Here is an 18,257-nt window from a genome sequence, read left to right as displayed (position 1 = left end):
CACTGCATCTTGCTAAGGCTCATCTTATGTGAATGATTTTGTTCTTATTTTATTCCTCCTTGATTGTACAAATTCTACTTCAGAATTCCTAACAACAAGCAACCTCTGATTTCTCAGAGAAATCCGTGATCTCCCATCTCTAACTCAGAAGCTATCCAATACTTTTATGCCTCTGAAACCGTCGTTCTTGCTTGTCTAAAAAACCTCGACTCAGGAGAAACCTACAAATTAGTCCCTCAGGAATGAGTCTTAGTCGACATCCAAGCCTTAAAAATTCCTCATACATATTAGCTTGCCACCACAGTTGTCGCTAGCATTTGTTTATTGTTAGTATTTTTAGGTCACGAGCTAGCGACTAGATAATTTGTGGTTAAGTTTTATGGTTATCACCATATCGTGAGGTTAAATGTCTGAAGACGTGATCAAGTCACGAGATGGCAACAAGTTGGTTTGGGTTTACATCACGAGGTCTCTGGCTTTTTAGGTGTTAGCATTTTATGTTAGCGAGCTGGAGATTGTTAATGAAATTGCTTTGGTCGCGAGGTCTCGAGTTGGTCTGATGTCATGCTTTATAACCGCGAGATTTAGTGAGTACTCATTTCTTATAACTGTTGCTAGCTCTCATGTTTGTTTAATGTTAGTATTTTTAGGTCACAAGCTAGCGAATAGATAGTTTGTGGTTAAGTTTTATGGTTATCGCCAGCTCGCGAGGTTAAATGTCTGAAGACGTGATCAAGCCGTGAGCTTGTGAGTGAAGTGCTAGCGGTTAAGAGATAAACACTTTTATGTTGGCAAGTACGCGACAAGAGTTAAATTTATCGCTATCTCCAAGTCGCTGCGGCGATGAGGACTTAACATTTTGAGGTCGAGAATTGGTGAGTGGTGGTTCAGTTGCCCTCAGTCGCTAGATCTCGAGGCTATGAAGGCTTAGCATTTTCAGCTTGTGAGCTAGAGATAGAGTCGTAAGGGCTTGTCGCTAGGTCATGAGATTTTCTAATGGGCAGTCTTTCAGGCAGAGAGTTGTTGACTCTATGCCACATGTTTGAATGACTTGACTGGGACTGTTGATGTGCCAATATATTTTTTTTACGTTTTGGAAAAAGGTTGAAATTGCCAATATTTTTTTTTTATTGTTTGAAAATAGCTTGAAATCGCCAATACTTTTTTTTTTATGGTTTGAAAATAGATTGAAATCATCAATTGGAAAAAGGTTGAAATCGTCAATATATTTTTTTTATGGTCTGAAAATAGCTTGAAATCGCCAATATTTTTTTTTATTGTTTGAAAATAGGTTGAAATCACCAATATTTTTTTTTTATGGTTTGAAAATACAATGAAATTGCCAATTTTTATTTTTTTTGGTCTGAGGTTGAAATCGCCAATGCAAATATTTTTTCTAGTTTTAAAAACATTACAATTCGCCCATGCAAATATTTTTTTGATTTTAAAAACATTACAATTTGCCAGGATTTTTCACAAACTTTGAGTGATCACGAATGATTCGCCAATGGAGATTATTATTTTTTCTCCATAAACCACAAAATTTCGCTAGTAAAATTAATATTTTCCTTGGCAATTATACACCTTTCGCCGGGTTTTAACACCTTGTCTGAGGGGGGGGGGGGGGGTTTCTTAAAGTTTTCCTTGGAAGCGTTTCGAGGGTAAGCATTTTTTAATTTTTTTTGTTTTTTAAATGTATTAATAGTAAAATATTAATTTTTTTGTTTTTTTCATTAAAAAAACTGTATAGTTTATTTGTTTTTTAGTTGTTTAGTTTTTTCATTCTTAATAATATTTTAGCTTTAACTTTTTTAAATGTTTAATAATATATTAGTTTTGAACATTTAAATGGCTGATTTTTTTTAGTTGTTAATTAGTTAAATAAATTTGACATACACATTCACAAACACACAACACCTTAGGACAAGATTACTTAAGTAATTAAATGGTTAATTACTTAAATAAATGTGACATACACATACATACATACACCTTAGGACACCTTAACACATACTAGAACAACCGAAGACTCTATTAAACCATGAATGATCCTTGAATACATGTTAAAACATATTTTGACCCAAACTAGCATCCTCACATGTATAACTTATAATACCCCATATGACACAATAAGACCCCTTAAGATCTATGCTAACTATAATGACCTCTTATGATTGTAATGAAACATAATAATACCTTAATAGATAATATCGTATGACTCATAATGATCCCTTAAGACCCGATTTGACCCCATAGGACCCAATAGTGTCATAAGGGGTCATGTGTGGTCCTAAGGTGTTACGCCTTATGACCACTTAGGAGCATATATCACCTATTGTAACATCCTAGTTTATATATCATACCCCTTATGACCCAATAGCATGCACATCATAAACACTAGGATGCTATAAGGGGTCATATGTGGTGCTAAGCGATCACACAACACATGTGTGACCCCTTAGCACCACATATGATCCCTTATAGCATCCTAGTGTGTATAATGTACCCCTTAGGAGTATGTGTGACCCCTTAGCACCACATATGACCCCTTATAGCATCCTAGTGTGTATAATGTGCCCCTTACGACCCCTTTTGATCCCGTAAGACTTAATAGTGTTTTGAGGGGCCATATGTGGTCCTAAGGAGTCACACATGTTAGAACACATGTGTGACCCCTTGGGAGCATGTTGGCATATTGTGAACCAACATGTGGACATGATGACATTGTATGTTGTCATTGATGTCAATATGCTGAAGATGAGAGAACCGGTATGTTACCAAGAACTGGTATATGTGAGAATCGGTATAACACTGTGAACCGACATTTGTGCCAAAGTGAAGCGGTGTGTTTCTTTAAGGTGAACCAACATGTGGTTATGGGAACCAACACATGGAAGCTTTGTATGACTACCAGTTGGTAGTCTCAACTTCAGGGTTTCCGGTTGAAGTTCCTCAAGCCTGTGTGACTCAATCAATGACTTTGTGTGATGAGTTAGCATTGTAACGAAGAACAGATCATGTTGCCATGTTAGCCTTGTGCGCATGAAGGATCTTGCATGAAGGAGATTGTTCCTATCTACCTCGGGAATGTGCGAAGTCTGTAAATGGTGATAACATGTGATGGGTTATCAGTCGCCATGAAATCGGTAGAAAATGAACAATGGAGAACGTCTTGAGATTGGATCAAGACTGTTGCATTTAATGCAGTATGCTCAATGGTCAGGATTGAACCATTTGAATTCCTTAACCTAACGGGTTTAGGGTTTAGGGTTTATGCTACCGACCTATCTATTTCCTATAAGGTCGATGTTGTGTTTCTTTCTGAGGTTGTTGGCAAAAGTTGTGTGTGTGTATCCAAGAGAAGAGATATGTGATTCTTGCTAGACCAGAGGAGAGAAGTGATACCTGCAGAGTGTAAGTGCAGAAGGTGAAGATGAGCTAAAGCAGATCTACATTGGCATTGAGTGTTGTTACCAGATCATTGTAATACCTGTTGATCTCTAACCATTTCAACAGTTGAGAAATCCCTGAACAGGGTAGCTTTAACCGGCTTGCTATAAATCCTTTAACAGGGTGACTCAAAACCATTGAGTTCTTGAAATCCTCTAACAAGGTAACCTTTAACAGGGTTTAACCCTTAACCGGGTATTCTAGCCATCCCTTAACTGGGTGATCCCTAAAAGGATCGGTTCCTAACAAAACCTATTGTATTAGTCTTTAATCGAACAAGGCTCCTAACAGAGCAGACTTCTAAAGAGTTCAAAAACAAGCTTGTGGGTATTCATCCCCACCGTGGTTTTTCCCAGTTGGGTTTCCACGTGAAAAATCTGTGTGTCATGTGTGGTGATATTCTTGTGATGGTTTGAGTAATGTGTGTCTGAAGGTAAATCATGTTGATTGAGGTGTTTATATATCTTTTGATGATAGATTAACTATTCATACACTAGGATGAAATGGAAATGAAGTATTAGATTGAATGAGAAGATAAGTGTCAACTAGTTTATGCTTGTCTCAGTTATTTTGGGTTTTGTCGGTTGTAATCTGTTTAAGACCGGTGTTACTGCTTATTTGTCAAAGCACAATGTCTGCCGACAAACCGGTTTAAGTTTGTGTTTTTGTCTGTACTGATTCATGCCCCCCTCTCAGTACCAGTTTGGTACTATCCATTCATCATTGAGTTATCAATTGGTATCAGTGCATCCTCCAGGTCCTCTATGTTATAAGCTTAACTGCTTGAGGTAAAGATCCTAGTCGAATGATGAAGAGAGAAGGTCCAAAGTTCAACAGAGAAAATTTCAGTATATGGAAAGACAAGATGAAGATATACATAAGAAGCATGGGTTCTCAACACTGGAGTTATGGTGAGAATGCCTATGTTGCTCCTACCGGTACTCTCACTGATGACCATAAGAGAGATGCAGGAGAATGGGCATGTCATGGAAGCCCTAATTAGTAGTTTATCTGACATTGAGTTTATTGATGTCCAAGATAAGGTAAATCCCAAAGATGTATGGGATACTCTTGAAAATATCTATGGCAGTGATGAGCATGTAAAACAAGCTAAGGAAGAAAGACTTAGAGGGAAGTTTGAAGACATGCGGATGGTTGAAGGTGAGACCATTCAACAATATGGAATAAGAATGAAAACTGTTGTCAGAGATATCAAGAGTGCAGGTTTTAAAATGGAAGATTTCACTGTGGTAAGCAAAGACCTGAGATCCCTATTGCCAGTCTATGCAATAAGGGTTGCTACTATTCAGAAGCTGAGATCAATAGACAAGACTAAGGTATCCCTAGACTCCATCATTGCAAAGTTGATAGCCTATGAGCTAAATAGTTTTGATGGTACTGTTCAAAAGACTGAATCAGCTTTTAAAGCTTCTTGTGTACCATCCAGAAAAGGAAAAGAAGCTAGCACCAGTGGTGAACCAAGACAAAGAAGAGAATAGGATGATGAGGAGATTCTGATGGCATTTGAATCTCTCCTTGCTAGGAAAATTCCTAAAGTAACCGAAAAATATAGAGGTAAGCTTCCTTTAAAATGCTTTTCTTGTAACTGGATAGGACATATTGATGTAAACTGTCCTAATAGTGACAACAAGGACAAACCGGAAAGGTTCAAGAAATTCAAAGGAGGAAATCGGAGAAACTGTTTTGTGGCAGTTGATGAAGGTGTCACAGATGAGGAATCAGAGGATGAAGAAAATGAAGATATTGTGTTTGTTGCTGTCAAGGAAGATGTGTCAGACAAGAAGGCTCTTGTCTCCTGGTTTGATAATTCCAATGAGTGGATCATTGATAGTAGATGTTCTCACCATTTGACTGGTGATCGAAGCAAGTTTCTATCCTTGGAAGAGTATGATGGTGGTGTGGTTCGCTTTGGTAATGATGCACCATGTATGGTCAAAGGCAGAGGGTCCATCTCTCTGAATGGAAAGAGTAGTGCTTACAATGTGTATTGGGTTGATGGTCTCAAACACAACCTTCTGAGTGTTGCCCTACTGAATGATAGTGGTCTCACTCTGGCATTCAAGAATGGAGTTTGCAGAATCAAAGGAAAGAGTGGTGAATTGGTGGCCACCAGCATGCAGACCAAAGGTAACCTATTTCAGCTGAATGCAAATATAAGTACATGTCTTATGGCTAAATTTGATGATAGCTGGATATGGCATAGGAGACTCTACCATGTAAACTTTGATAACATTGTGAAGGCCAGTAAGATCAAGGCAGTTAGAGGGTTTTCGGTGCTAAGAAAACCGGAAAATACCTTGTGCAAAGAGTGTCAATTGGGGAAAATGTCTTCCTCAACCTTTAAAGGTAAACCTTTCACTGCTGACAATTTGCTTGATCTTGTGCATACTGATTTGTGTGGTCCTATGAAAACTAGGAGTGTGTAGGGTGATAGGTACTTCATGATTCTCACTAATGACTACTCAAGAATGATGTGGGGCACATTATTGAAAGATAAGTTCGAAGCCTTCGTAAAATTCAAATATTTCAGAGCATTAGTGGAGAAGGAAAGTGGGAAAAGGATCAAGTGCCTGAGAACTGATCAAGGAGGGGAATTCACTTCCGGTGAATTCAACAAGTACTGTGAAGAACATGGCATCAAGAGGCAACTGTCTGCCCCCCGAACTCCACAGGAGAATGGCCTAGCAGAGAGGAATAACTGGATTGTGGTTGAAGTAGCTAGAACTATGTTGATTCAAGGAAAAGTCACTCACACCTTTTGGAGAGAAGCGGTGAGCACTGCAGTCTACACAATGAACCTGTTACTCATCAAGAAAGGCAAGGATAAAACTCCTTATGAGTATTGGACTTGTAAGACACCCATGGTTAGCTACTTTAGAGTGTTTGGTAGCACATGTTACATCAAGAGGAGTGAACACTAGAGCAAATTTGATGCGAAATGTGATGAGGGAATATTCCTAAGGTATTCCACCAAGAGCAAAGATTTCAAGTGTTTCAATAATAGGACTCAGAGAATTATGGAAAGCATCAATGTAAGAGTTGATGAAACCTTTGAGAAAAATGAGGAAACCGATAGTGAACAAGCGGTAAATGAACCGGTTGTAACCTTCTGGGAACCGGTTGTCAGTCAACCGAGTACCAGTAACAGTGTTCCTACACTGGTAGATGTAGATGATGATACTGATGGAGATGAGGATGAAGAAGAAAAGCAAGAGGAATCTATCAAGACCATTCCTCATTATGTCAAGTTGAATCATGATCCTAAGCAGATCATAGGAGATAAGGATGTAGGAATCCTTACAAGAAGAAAGGCTAGAGAAAACTAATGTATGATCTCTGAATTTGAACCTAAATCATTCAAAGAGGCACATAAAGATGAAGACTGGATCAAGGCAATGGAAGAGGAACTTGAATAGATAGAGAAAAATGGTACATGGTCTTTGGTACCCAGACCGGAGCATAAAAATGTCATTGGTACCAAATGGTTTTTCAGAAATAAACTGAATAAGGATGGCACAGTGATTAGAAGCAAAGCCAGATTGGTGTGGAAAGGATATGCCCAAGAGAAGGAGAAGACTATGGAGAAACCTTTGCTCCTGTAGCCAGATTGGAAGGAGTTCGTATGCTTCTTGCATATGCAGCTTTTAAAGGATTAAAAGTATATCAAATGGATGTAAAATTTGCATTCCTAAATGGTGTACTTGAAGAGGAAGTGTATATAGAGCAACCAAATGGGTTTTCCCTATCTGAAGATAGTGACATGGTGTGTAGGCTACATAAAGCTTATATGGTCTAAAGTAGGCACTTAGAGCATGGTATGAATGCCTGCATTCCCATCTTGTGAAGATTGGATTTGAGAGAACAAGCGAAGATAGCAATATCTACTTGATGTCTGAAGGAGATCAGATCCTTATCTATGAGGTATTTGTTGATGACATTATCTTTGGTGGAGATGACAAGATGAGTCATGAGTTTGTAGATGAGATGAAGAAAGAGTTTGAGATGTCACTCATAGGGGAGATTAAGTTCTTCATTGGATTGCAGATCCAGCAGATGAAAGATGGAATCTTTATCACTCAGTCCAAGTATGTCAAAGAGGTGTTGAAGACCTTTGGCATGGAAGATAGTAAACCGATTGGTACACCGATGGTAACCGGTTGTAAACTATCCAAAGAGGATGACTCAGCAGTGGTTGATGAGAAGGAAAACCGATCAATGATTGGTAAATTGCATTATGTAGTGCATAGCAGACCGGATATTGCACATGCAGTTGGCATTACTGGAAGGTTCCAGAAAAGTCCAAGAGAATCCCACTTGGTTACAGTCAAGTGGATTCTTAGGTATCTGAAAGGAACTATTAACTATGGGTTATGGTATCCATACAATAATGATTTTAACCTGAAAGTGTTCACAGATGCTAATTGGGTTGGTAATGTAGATGACTGAAAGAGCACAACCAGTGGTGCATTCTTTCTCTGTGGTAGACTGGTCTCATGGATGAGTAAAAAGCAGAGTTGTATCTCTCAGTCTACAATGGAAGCAGAGTATGTTGCGAGTTTCATGAACTGCACTCAGACAATTTGGATGAAGCATGCATTAAATTGCTTCAAAGTTCCTGTATCTAAACTGGTAAGTATATTTTGTGACAATACTAGTGCACTTAACATCTCCAAGAATCCGGTTTTGCATTCTAGAACCAAGCACTTTGAGCTTAAGTATCATTTCTTGAGGGAAAAAGTTAAAAACAAAGAGATTGCACGGGAACATGTTTCCAGTAAAGAGCAATTAGCAGACATATTCACCAAGCCTATCCCAAAGGCTACATTTATGTACTTAAGAGGTGAATTAGGGGTGCCGCCCCTTCAGGAGGTGAACTAAAGGTATATGCTCCACATCAGTCAAGTATTGCATAGTCAAATTTTTCTTCAGGATTGATGTGTTGAAGGATGCTACTCCTCAAGGGGAGCAGCATAATGGAATAGGGAAGCTTGTGCCTCCACTTTGGCATTGTTGTCAAAGGGGGAGAAGAAGAGAAGCGGAGAAGATATCTGCAGAAATTGGGGGAGAAGATGTGAAGCGGAGAGATATCTTTGTATATTGCCATCAATGCTGAAAGGGGAGATTGTTGGCATTATGTGAACTGACATATGGACATGATGACATTGTATGTTGTCATTGATGTCAATATGCTGAAGATGAGAGAACCGGTATGTTACCAAGAATCGGTATATGTGAGAATCGGTATAACAATGTGAACCGACATTTGTGCCAAAGTGAAGCGGTGTGTTTGTTTAAGGTGAACAGTTATGTGGTTATGGGAACCGGCACATGGAAGCTTTGTATGACTACCGGTTGGTAGTCTCAACTTCAGGGTTTCCGGTTGAAGTTCCTCAAGCTTGTGTGACTCAATCGGTGACTTTGTGCGATGAGTTACCATTGTAACGAAGAACAGATCATGCTGCCACGTCAGCCTTGTGTGCGTGAAGGATCTTGCATGAAGGAGATTGTTCCTATCTACCTTGGGAATGTGCGAAGTCTGTAAACAGTGATAACGCGTGATGGGTTATCAGCCGCAATGAAATCAGTGGAAAACGAATGATGGAGAACATCTTGAGATTGGATCAAGACTGTTGCATTTAATGCAATATGCTTAGTGGTCAGGATTCAACCGTTTGAATTCCTTAACCTAACAGGTTTAGGGTTTAGGGTTTATGCTACCGACCTATCTATTTCCTATAAGGTTGATGTTGTGTTTCTTTCTGAGGTTGTTGGCAAAAGTTGTGTGTATGTATCCAAGAGAAGAGATATGTGATTCTTGCCAGACCAGAGGAGGGAAGTGATACCTACAGAGTGTAAGTGCAGAAGGTGAAGAGGAGCTAAAGCGGATCTGCATTGGCATTGAGTGCTGTTACCAGATCATTGTAATACCTGTTGATCTCTAACCACTTCAATAGTTGAGAAATCTCTTAACAAGGTAGCTTTAACCGGCTTGCTGTAAATCCTTTAACAGGGTGACTCAAAACCATTGAGTTCTTGAAATCCTCTAACAAGGGAACCTTTAACAGGGTTTAACCCTTAACCGGGTATTCTAGCCATCCCTTAACCGGGTGATCCCTAACAGGATCGGTTCCTAATAGAACCTATTGTATTAGTCTTTAACCAGACAAGGCTCCTAACAGAGTGAACTTCTAAAGAGTTCAAAAACAAGCTTGTGGGTATTCATCCCCACTGTGGTTTTTCCCAGTTGGGTTTCCACGTGAAAAATCTGTGTGTCATGTGTGGTGATATTCTTGTGATGGTTTGAGTAATGTGTGTTTGAAGGTAAATCATGTTGATCTAGCTGTTTATATATCTTTTGATGATAGATTACCTATTCTTACACTAGGATGAAATGGAAATGAAGTATTAGATTGAATGAGAAGATAAGTGTCAACCGGTTTATGCTTGTCTCAATTATTCTGGGTTTTGCCGGTTGTACTCTGTTTAAGACCGGTGTTACTACTTGTTTGTCAAAGCATAGTGTTTGCTAACAAACTGGTTTAAGTTTGTGTTTTTGTCTATACTGAGTCACCCCCCCTCTCAGTACCAGTTTGGTATTATCCATTCATCATTGAGTTATCAGAGCATATATGAACCATTGTAGCATCCTAGTTTATATAAAATACCCCTTATGACCCAATAACATGGATAACGTACATATTAGGATGTTATAAGGGGTCATATGTGGTCCTAAGGGGTCACACATGTGTTACCCCTTCAGACCACATATGACCCCTTGTAGCATCCTAATGTGTATAATGTACCTCTTAGGACCCAATAGTGTCTTAAGGGGTCATAGGTGGTCCTAAGGGGTAGCACATGTGTTCTAGCACATGTGTGACCCCTTAGGACCACATATGACCCCTTGCAACATCCATGTTTATATAATTGTTGTCACAAAGGATGTACCTACTTTTGCAAAGCAAATAAGTACTAGTGCTTATGCAATCCTGTGCAACATGGAAATGAAACTTGAGTTGTGGGTAAACTCAGAAAGAGAAACAAATATTTGGGTTATGGGCCAAATCCCTTTAAAATACCTCCTAAAACTAATGGTGAGTATGGAAAAGAGTAAAGATAGATTAGATTGTCTTAAAACTAAAACTATTCTAGGAGGTGATTCAACAAAACTATGATGATAAAAATGTGATGATTCATAAAAATCTATCAAAAGTTTTGCTTACACAAAATAATTAACTTCCTTCTCACATGAGCATTTCTCGGAAAGGTTAAGTAATTAATAAGTTTGTAAGGAAAGTTAATTTTTCAACACATTTACGAAAAATTGCAACACAAACTAAGACCTGTGATTCTAAAAGAAGTAATTATGCATGCACACTAAGGAAATTGAAGATTCAAGGTTTCAGATGAAACACAAAAATACTCCTATCAAATTTGTCATGAACAAACACAATTATCAAGGCAAACTTATGAAACTCTGCAAGTAAATGGAATCTTGCTAAAAACGTATCTTTGAAAAAATAAATTGTTGCAAATCTCTTTATATCAATATCTAAGCTACAAATCTCTGAAATTCTCTTAAGGAAAGAGAAAAGAAAAGGCAAGAACTGAGGAAAAAGCTAACAATATTTCTTCTATATACAATAATAAGGCATGCAACCCTAAAAGAATGAACTGTACTCCTAAAAGGTGAACTCCAGTTTGAAATCTGAGCACAAGGAAAAAGCCTGAAAAGTAGGTGCCAAATTTGTATGAAAAGATGCAAAAATATAGCCAAAAAATCCTCCAGTCAATATGCAACTCCAAAAGTTTCTCAAATTAGCTTCAATATGTTGATAATGCTCTCAAACTACCTCTGAACTGTTGCTGAACTGACCCACTGTCCGATGCATGTGTGTATAAGGGGAAAATAGACTAAATATTAAAGTTTCAACAATGACTTAACTTTTAATATTTATTACATATATGTAACTCATCCCTTATTTTTATATGATAGATATTATAAGTTATTTCATTATACTATCACTTTAATATTTATTTTATTTTTCAGTTGTGCATGGATGCATCAGAAAAACTTAAGTGCCACTCTTAAATTAATTATTTTATTTAAGTAAATAGAAGTTTCTAAATAAAGATTATAATTGTAGACACCTAAAATTGTCCTGTCTAATTAAATAAATATGTTTATTTATTTAATTATTTTAGCCTAATTCTTCTATTAATTAAATAAATCTTTATTTATTTAATTAATTCATTTATCCTCTTCTAGCCTTATTTCTCATTTAAATAAACACTTTTATTTATTTAAATTATCCTTTTCCTAGATTAAATAAATATCTTATTTATTTAATTGATCCCACTTCCTCTATTAATTAAATAAATCTTTATTTATTTAATTAATTCATTAACCTTTTCTACCTATGACACATGTCATTCATCTCTTAATTCACACACTACCTACCCTCTCATTATTTTCTTATTTTCTTTACCTACCCTCTAATCATGGCCGACCATTTATCTTTTACACCTCTTAATCTTATCCATCCATTTCTTATAGTGTCTTCCATACAAGGAGATGCTTCGTTTATTATCAACCCAACGACTAATCAAGCATCCTAGCATTTGAACTTTCATATGCGATCAAGCCTACTTGCAACCATATTTTAGTTCTTTGTTGAGCTCTTGTGCACATATAAAATCTGAGAGCAAATATATCAAGCAAGATCAATGGAGATAGGAAGAATGGAGATTCAAACCCTATTGGACATGTGATGGTATAATCTTTGTGATTTCATTTGATTTGCATTGTCTTAGGTAATCTTCATATGTTATGGTGGATCTTTGTTATTGTTAGGCTAGGGTTTTGTGGTTGAATTCATTTAGTTTTTCAACATTGTTTTATCCATTTTCACCATAAACAATAATAATCTTTATATTACCTTTTATTTCACTTCTATTTATATGAATAAAATAATTAATTATTTATTATTATATTTATTATATTAATAATGGGATGTGCAGATATTTGTTTTTATTATTTGTCATTATTAATAAATTAAATATAATAATAATTGTGTGCTAGAAATGTGGGATCATCCTGCAAATGGAAGAAAACACCTCAAACACACCCATGAAACATTGCATTAGAGTTAGTAATCACAAAAACATGTTAGTGAACCAAAAACTCTCAAAATCATTCCATGCTCCTCTATCCCTAAAGATCCTTAAGATTCAAGGTGGCCCTCACTTGGAAGAGCACTTGATTGCTTGGATGTCAACCTAGAGAATGAGATTTAAATGATGATTCTAGGATCAAAATGAATGCAACTAAGATCCTCTTGAATGTTGAGATGATGATATGAATGAAAGCCAAGGATGAGAGATAAAAAGCTAGTTATGATCAAGATGGTGAAGATGATATGGGGCTAAGTTAATTCCAAATTGAAGATTATGGTGTGCTAATTAAGCTAGATGAAGATGAAAAAGTACGTAATTGATATGCAATTTAGGCTAAATGATATAAAACATAATACAATTAAGATAAATGCTATGATGCGAATGCTAGAAGATTAGATGCTTGAAGATCACAAATGAGCTCCTTGATAACCTGCAAAATGATTATAATTTGGATGCACAAGATTGAGATTCTTAGATTGAAGAAATGGATGGTTGAGATGGAGTAATCTCAACAAGGGGTAGGATTGAAAGTTATCAATCCAATGAGAGAGATTCAATCCAATCCCAAGTTGACAAATTTCACCTTGAGAGGGCTTGAGAGGATACTAAACAAGTAATTAGGGATAACCTTAAGGAGTGACATCATTGGATAATGTCATTAACCAGGGACACATGTTATTACCCAAGAGATAAAGTCTTGTGCAATATGGGAAAATGGTTAAAGGAACAACCATCATGGCTAAGGGGTGTGGGCTTGTAAGAGACATTAAATGCCTTTTGAAGAATTTGGAGGCTAACTTGCCTAAAGAGGAAAACCAATAGTGGTTTATGTAAGAGCCTTACATGTCTAGAAGACTCAACAATTTAACTTGTTGAAATAGATAAAGTATTAAATGCATTTTGAAGACTTCCTTCAAAATTTGGAAATGTGACTCCCCCAAATTTAGGGAAAGGACATGATTAGGAGATTCGATATGATTAGAATGGGATTAGAAGGTTTCTAGAAGGATGATTGTGGAGGCAAGTGGGAGATGTAGGAGAATGCAACTTGCATTTGTAGGATTTTGCAAGTGGGGGGATTTACAAATAGATTTTATTTTATTTAAATACAAAAGAAGATTTTAATTAAATATAAATTTAATTAAAAGGGGATAAATGGAGATTTTTAATTAAATGTGAATTTAATTAAATAGCTTAGATAGAAGAAGGGGAATATTAATCAGATCTTTAATCTGATTAATGGCCAAAATAGAAGAAAAGGGGATATTAATTAAATGTAGATTTAATTAATAGGTGAATTAATAATGATTGAATAAAATTCATTTAATTAGTTGTGCAAGTTCTAGGTCTCTACAATAATAATACAATAAAATCATACACTTAGTAAAAAAGAAGGGTTTAATCCCCCTATGACAATCAAGACTTAGGACATGAAGTCCTAGTGGGAGTTTAAAAGTCGACCACTATACAATTAAAAGCAGCTCTAAAATAAAACAAGCCCATAAAAATCTGGGGGATTTAGGGCATGCAGAGTAAAAAGGGCAAAAAACCCTAAAAACATCTTATTTTCAATTTGCATCTTTTAGTCTTCTTGAAGAAAACTCTTTGTGGACATGTAGTCAGGGTTTGAAACCGGATGCATGAGAATTTGAAGCTTCAATTTCTCAGCCTTTAACTTGAACTTCCACGAATGTCAAGGGTTGTGATGAATAATCTTCAACCATGGTATGAAGCTTCTCCTCCTTATGTCTTTGTCACTTTTCTACATGACATGCATTTTAGGGTTTTATCGTATTGACATTTTTCATTGCATGAAGAGCTTTGTCTTAAAAAACCCTAATGAGATTGCATTGTGTTGTTTTATAGCTTTTAGAGACATTGTTTCTTATTCATAACTATGGGTTGTATCATGTTGTTGCTTATGAGTCTTAAAGATTGTCTATTACCAGGTCTATTATGGTACACTATGTCTTTATCTCTTCAATGTTCTTGCACCATACCATTGTATGCTCATTGTTGGGCTTTTGAGCTAGTTGCCTCAATTACTCTGATAAAGTCTTATCATTTTTCTTTTACTATCCTTAGGTCTTAAATGCATCATTGGGGGCAGTATTTTTATATAATAATCAATCCACTCATGTGCCCTCATGCTAAGTTTTAGTTGTATCAATACCACATCCTTGGCATTGCCACATAATTGATCAACATGAATCTATCGTAATGATTTATGATATATCTTATTATGTTCTAATGTCATCTTCATTTTTGTCACAGTCAAACCCCATTTTTGGACTATATCATCGTATCTTATTAATGAGTATATTGTTCATTAGCTGCAAATGATATCACTATCAATATCCTCATTTGTTTGTGCTTGATTCCTTCATGCTTGCTCAATATTCTCTTTACGTCATTCTAACCTAAGGTATTATGATTGTGATATGAACGACATTTATTTTTTCACTATCCTTATCACTGTAATACCTGATTCTCATGATTCTCATGTATCTATTGGCTATAACTACTAGCATTCCTTTTATCTGGGCTTGATCATGAATGCTCACCATAAAGAATTTGGAAATGTATTCCCTATTATAGTTTTATTTCTAGAAGTACTCTGTGAATGATGTTACAAGTATGACTGTTTTAATTTCCAATGCACATGGCCTTTGAAACACAAGCTTATCCTTATGACGCACTCTGTATTTATCTAAACAAGAAATTTTGAGACTCCAATATTTCTACAGTCACCTTTATGTCAGTCATCTGTTTATTTTTCTTTGAATGCTCTGTTCATTATTTATCAATCATTCTTGCCTCTTATGTTTTTTGTCACTTGAGTAGGACTATCCTTATACATTGATGCCTTGTTCTATTTGACATGATGATACTTTTCTCATGTGATGAATTTATCCACCTACTGATCAAGAAACACATTTTTATTCATTTTTGTATGTGTTGACATTGGATGTTAGCTTTAAAATGTCATTGAATGCCAATATATGGGACCATGGATGCAGCTGTGTTTCATGCTTGGTAGATGATTAATGACACCCTGTGAGTGATGACTAGTATATTGAGCTCAACCCTTGTGGGAGCCCATTTTAACCCACATACTTGATACTTATGAGATGGAAACCTATCTTATACCTACACAGTGAACAAATAAGTTAGAGAAAAAAGAAGCTCATGAAGCTTCTGATGATTGGACACTTCTGGTCTTTGATTCACTTGTTTCTCTATTCTAATTCTTTCCATTTGTAGTTTGATTTACATGTGTATTAGTAGATTAGTTAGATAACTTGAGATCTCAAGCTTTAACACCTCTGTCCTTCACCTCTTGTAGGTATTCTAGGAGTGCTAGGAGCATGAAGATACAAGATGCAACTTGATCACATCAATGGTTCGTCATTGAAAGGCAATGATGGATCCTCTTTTCTCTCTTTTATATTTATCCATTTTTATATCATTCTACTCATTGTAAATTATTAGTCATACCCACAACTTGTATGGGTCCTTACACATTTATGTAAATGAAAAGTTTCTTTGATATGCAATTTTAACTATACATTATTGAAATACATTACATTTTGAAAAGAATTCCTCATTTGTTATCCAAATTTGATAATTGATGAAGTATAAAGATTTTTTTTGTGTGTACCTTTCTCTTATTTGATGTGTAAGGCTGATCATAGGCTTATCAAATTTTGATGATTCAAAATTTAGATAACATTTTGGTGACCTCTCGGGGGTGTTTGCCTACTAAACATATTAACTCAAACAAGTTGTCTTTAGTTGTATCCATTGGGCGCAGTATTGCCCTCTTTCTGAAATTTAGCTCTTTGAAACTCAAACTGAAAATAGAAGACATCAGCAGAAACAAAACTGAAATAAAACAAAGCTCTATAAAAGAGACTGCAAGTTGTGCAAACAACTGCTTATTGAAATAAACTAGCTAAAATGGAAATGAAAGATGTGCAGTAAATGCACTTATTGAAAACAAGAAATATGCAAAAGCACTTATTAGCTAAAAAAAGTCCTCAAAAGCAAGGTTTGAGGTGGATCTCGTTAACTTGGATTGGTAGAACTTATCCATCTGGCTTTGAAAGCTGAAATGCATTATGTTTTTTCTTCTCAGTGATTATATATGGTCCATCCCACATGGCATCAAAATCGGTATGCCTACCAGGTCTTCTTTTAAGTTTATCCCATTTGAAAACTAAATCACCTTCATTGAAGGTCCGTGCTACTTACTTTTTATCAAATGTCTTCTTCATCTGCGAATGATAAATTTCAAACTTTCTGAAAGCTTCCTTTCTGGTTTCTTCCAACTCCATCAATTGAGCAAGCCTAGTTTCCATTGGCTGCTCCTCTAGCATTTTAAGTTCTTTTATATAACTGAGAGTCAGAAACTCTATTAATATTGGCAATTTGGCTTCTTTACCATAAACTAGTACATAAGGTGAAAAACATGTAGCTCTCTTTGGTGTCATCCTATCAGCCCATAGGGCTAACTTAAGCTCTTCATGCCATGTTGTCTGATTATGTCGAATGGATTTTTTAATGATCTTAATCAAATTTTTATTGGTTGATTTAGCCTGTCCATTACCCTAGGGGTAATAATTTAATGAAGTACTTAGAAAAACATTGTTCTTAAGAGACCAATCTTATACTTTTAAACTAATAAAAACTAAGGCATTATCCGATATAATTGCATCGGTGGGGTACCAAACCTGGATACTAGATCTTGATAAAAATTCAGAACAAAATTTTTCATTTTCGTCCTTAAGTGTAAATGCTTCAGTCCATTTGGTAAAATAATTCGTTGCTATTAGGATCCATTTATGTCCTGCACTTGAAAATGGATTAATAGTCCTGATAAAATCTAATCCCCATTTAGAAAATGGTTGTTCTATTTGTATTGGTTGAAGTGGCAAAGCTCCAAGTCTTTGTTTTCCTGCAAAAAGTGATCATTTTTCACATTTTCTTACCCAACTTTGTGTATCTTCAAATAAATCTAGCCATTAGTAACCAAATCTCATGATTTTTAGGGTTGTTGCTCTTGCTGCTAAATGACCTCCTGCAGGTCTATTATGGAATTCTTCTAAAATTCTATCAATCTGATTTGGTTGTTTGCATATGAGCAAAACTCCATGAAAATCTCTTTTATAAAGCACGTTATCTATAACAACATAAGAAATTGCTTGTAATCTATAATACCTCCTTTTGTACTTGTCCAATCCTTCATGGTAGTCACCAGTAAGTAAATAATGGATCATTTTTTGGATCCAATCAGGTTCAGAAACTGTGTTATCAGTTTTTGCATCTGTTTCTTCATGTAGGGTAGCATCCTCTTCTTCATTTGCGAGTACAAGGGCAACTTGTTCTTCTGATTGATGGTTGTTTTATGCATCTTTTCATCTATTCACATAGACCTTTGCCTCTAACCAGTTTTGTAACTTTAATGTCAACATCATACTCCATAACTCTGGTTATCCATCCCGCCCTCTTATCATTTATATTTTTATTAAGCAAAAATTCCTTAATTGTAGGATGAGCTACTTGTAGAAGAATTTTATTATTGGACAACATGTGTCTGAATTTTTTGA

This window comes from Cryptomeria japonica, chromosome 2 (genome assembly GCF_030272615.1).
Source record: "Cryptomeria japonica chromosome 2, Sugi_1.0, whole genome shotgun sequence".
NCBI lineage: Eukaryota > Viridiplantae > Streptophyta > Pinopsida > Cupressales > Cupressaceae > Cryptomeria > Cryptomeria japonica.
The sequence above is the reverse complement of the archived record's forward strand: the minus strand, read 5'-3'. Positions refer to the sequence as shown.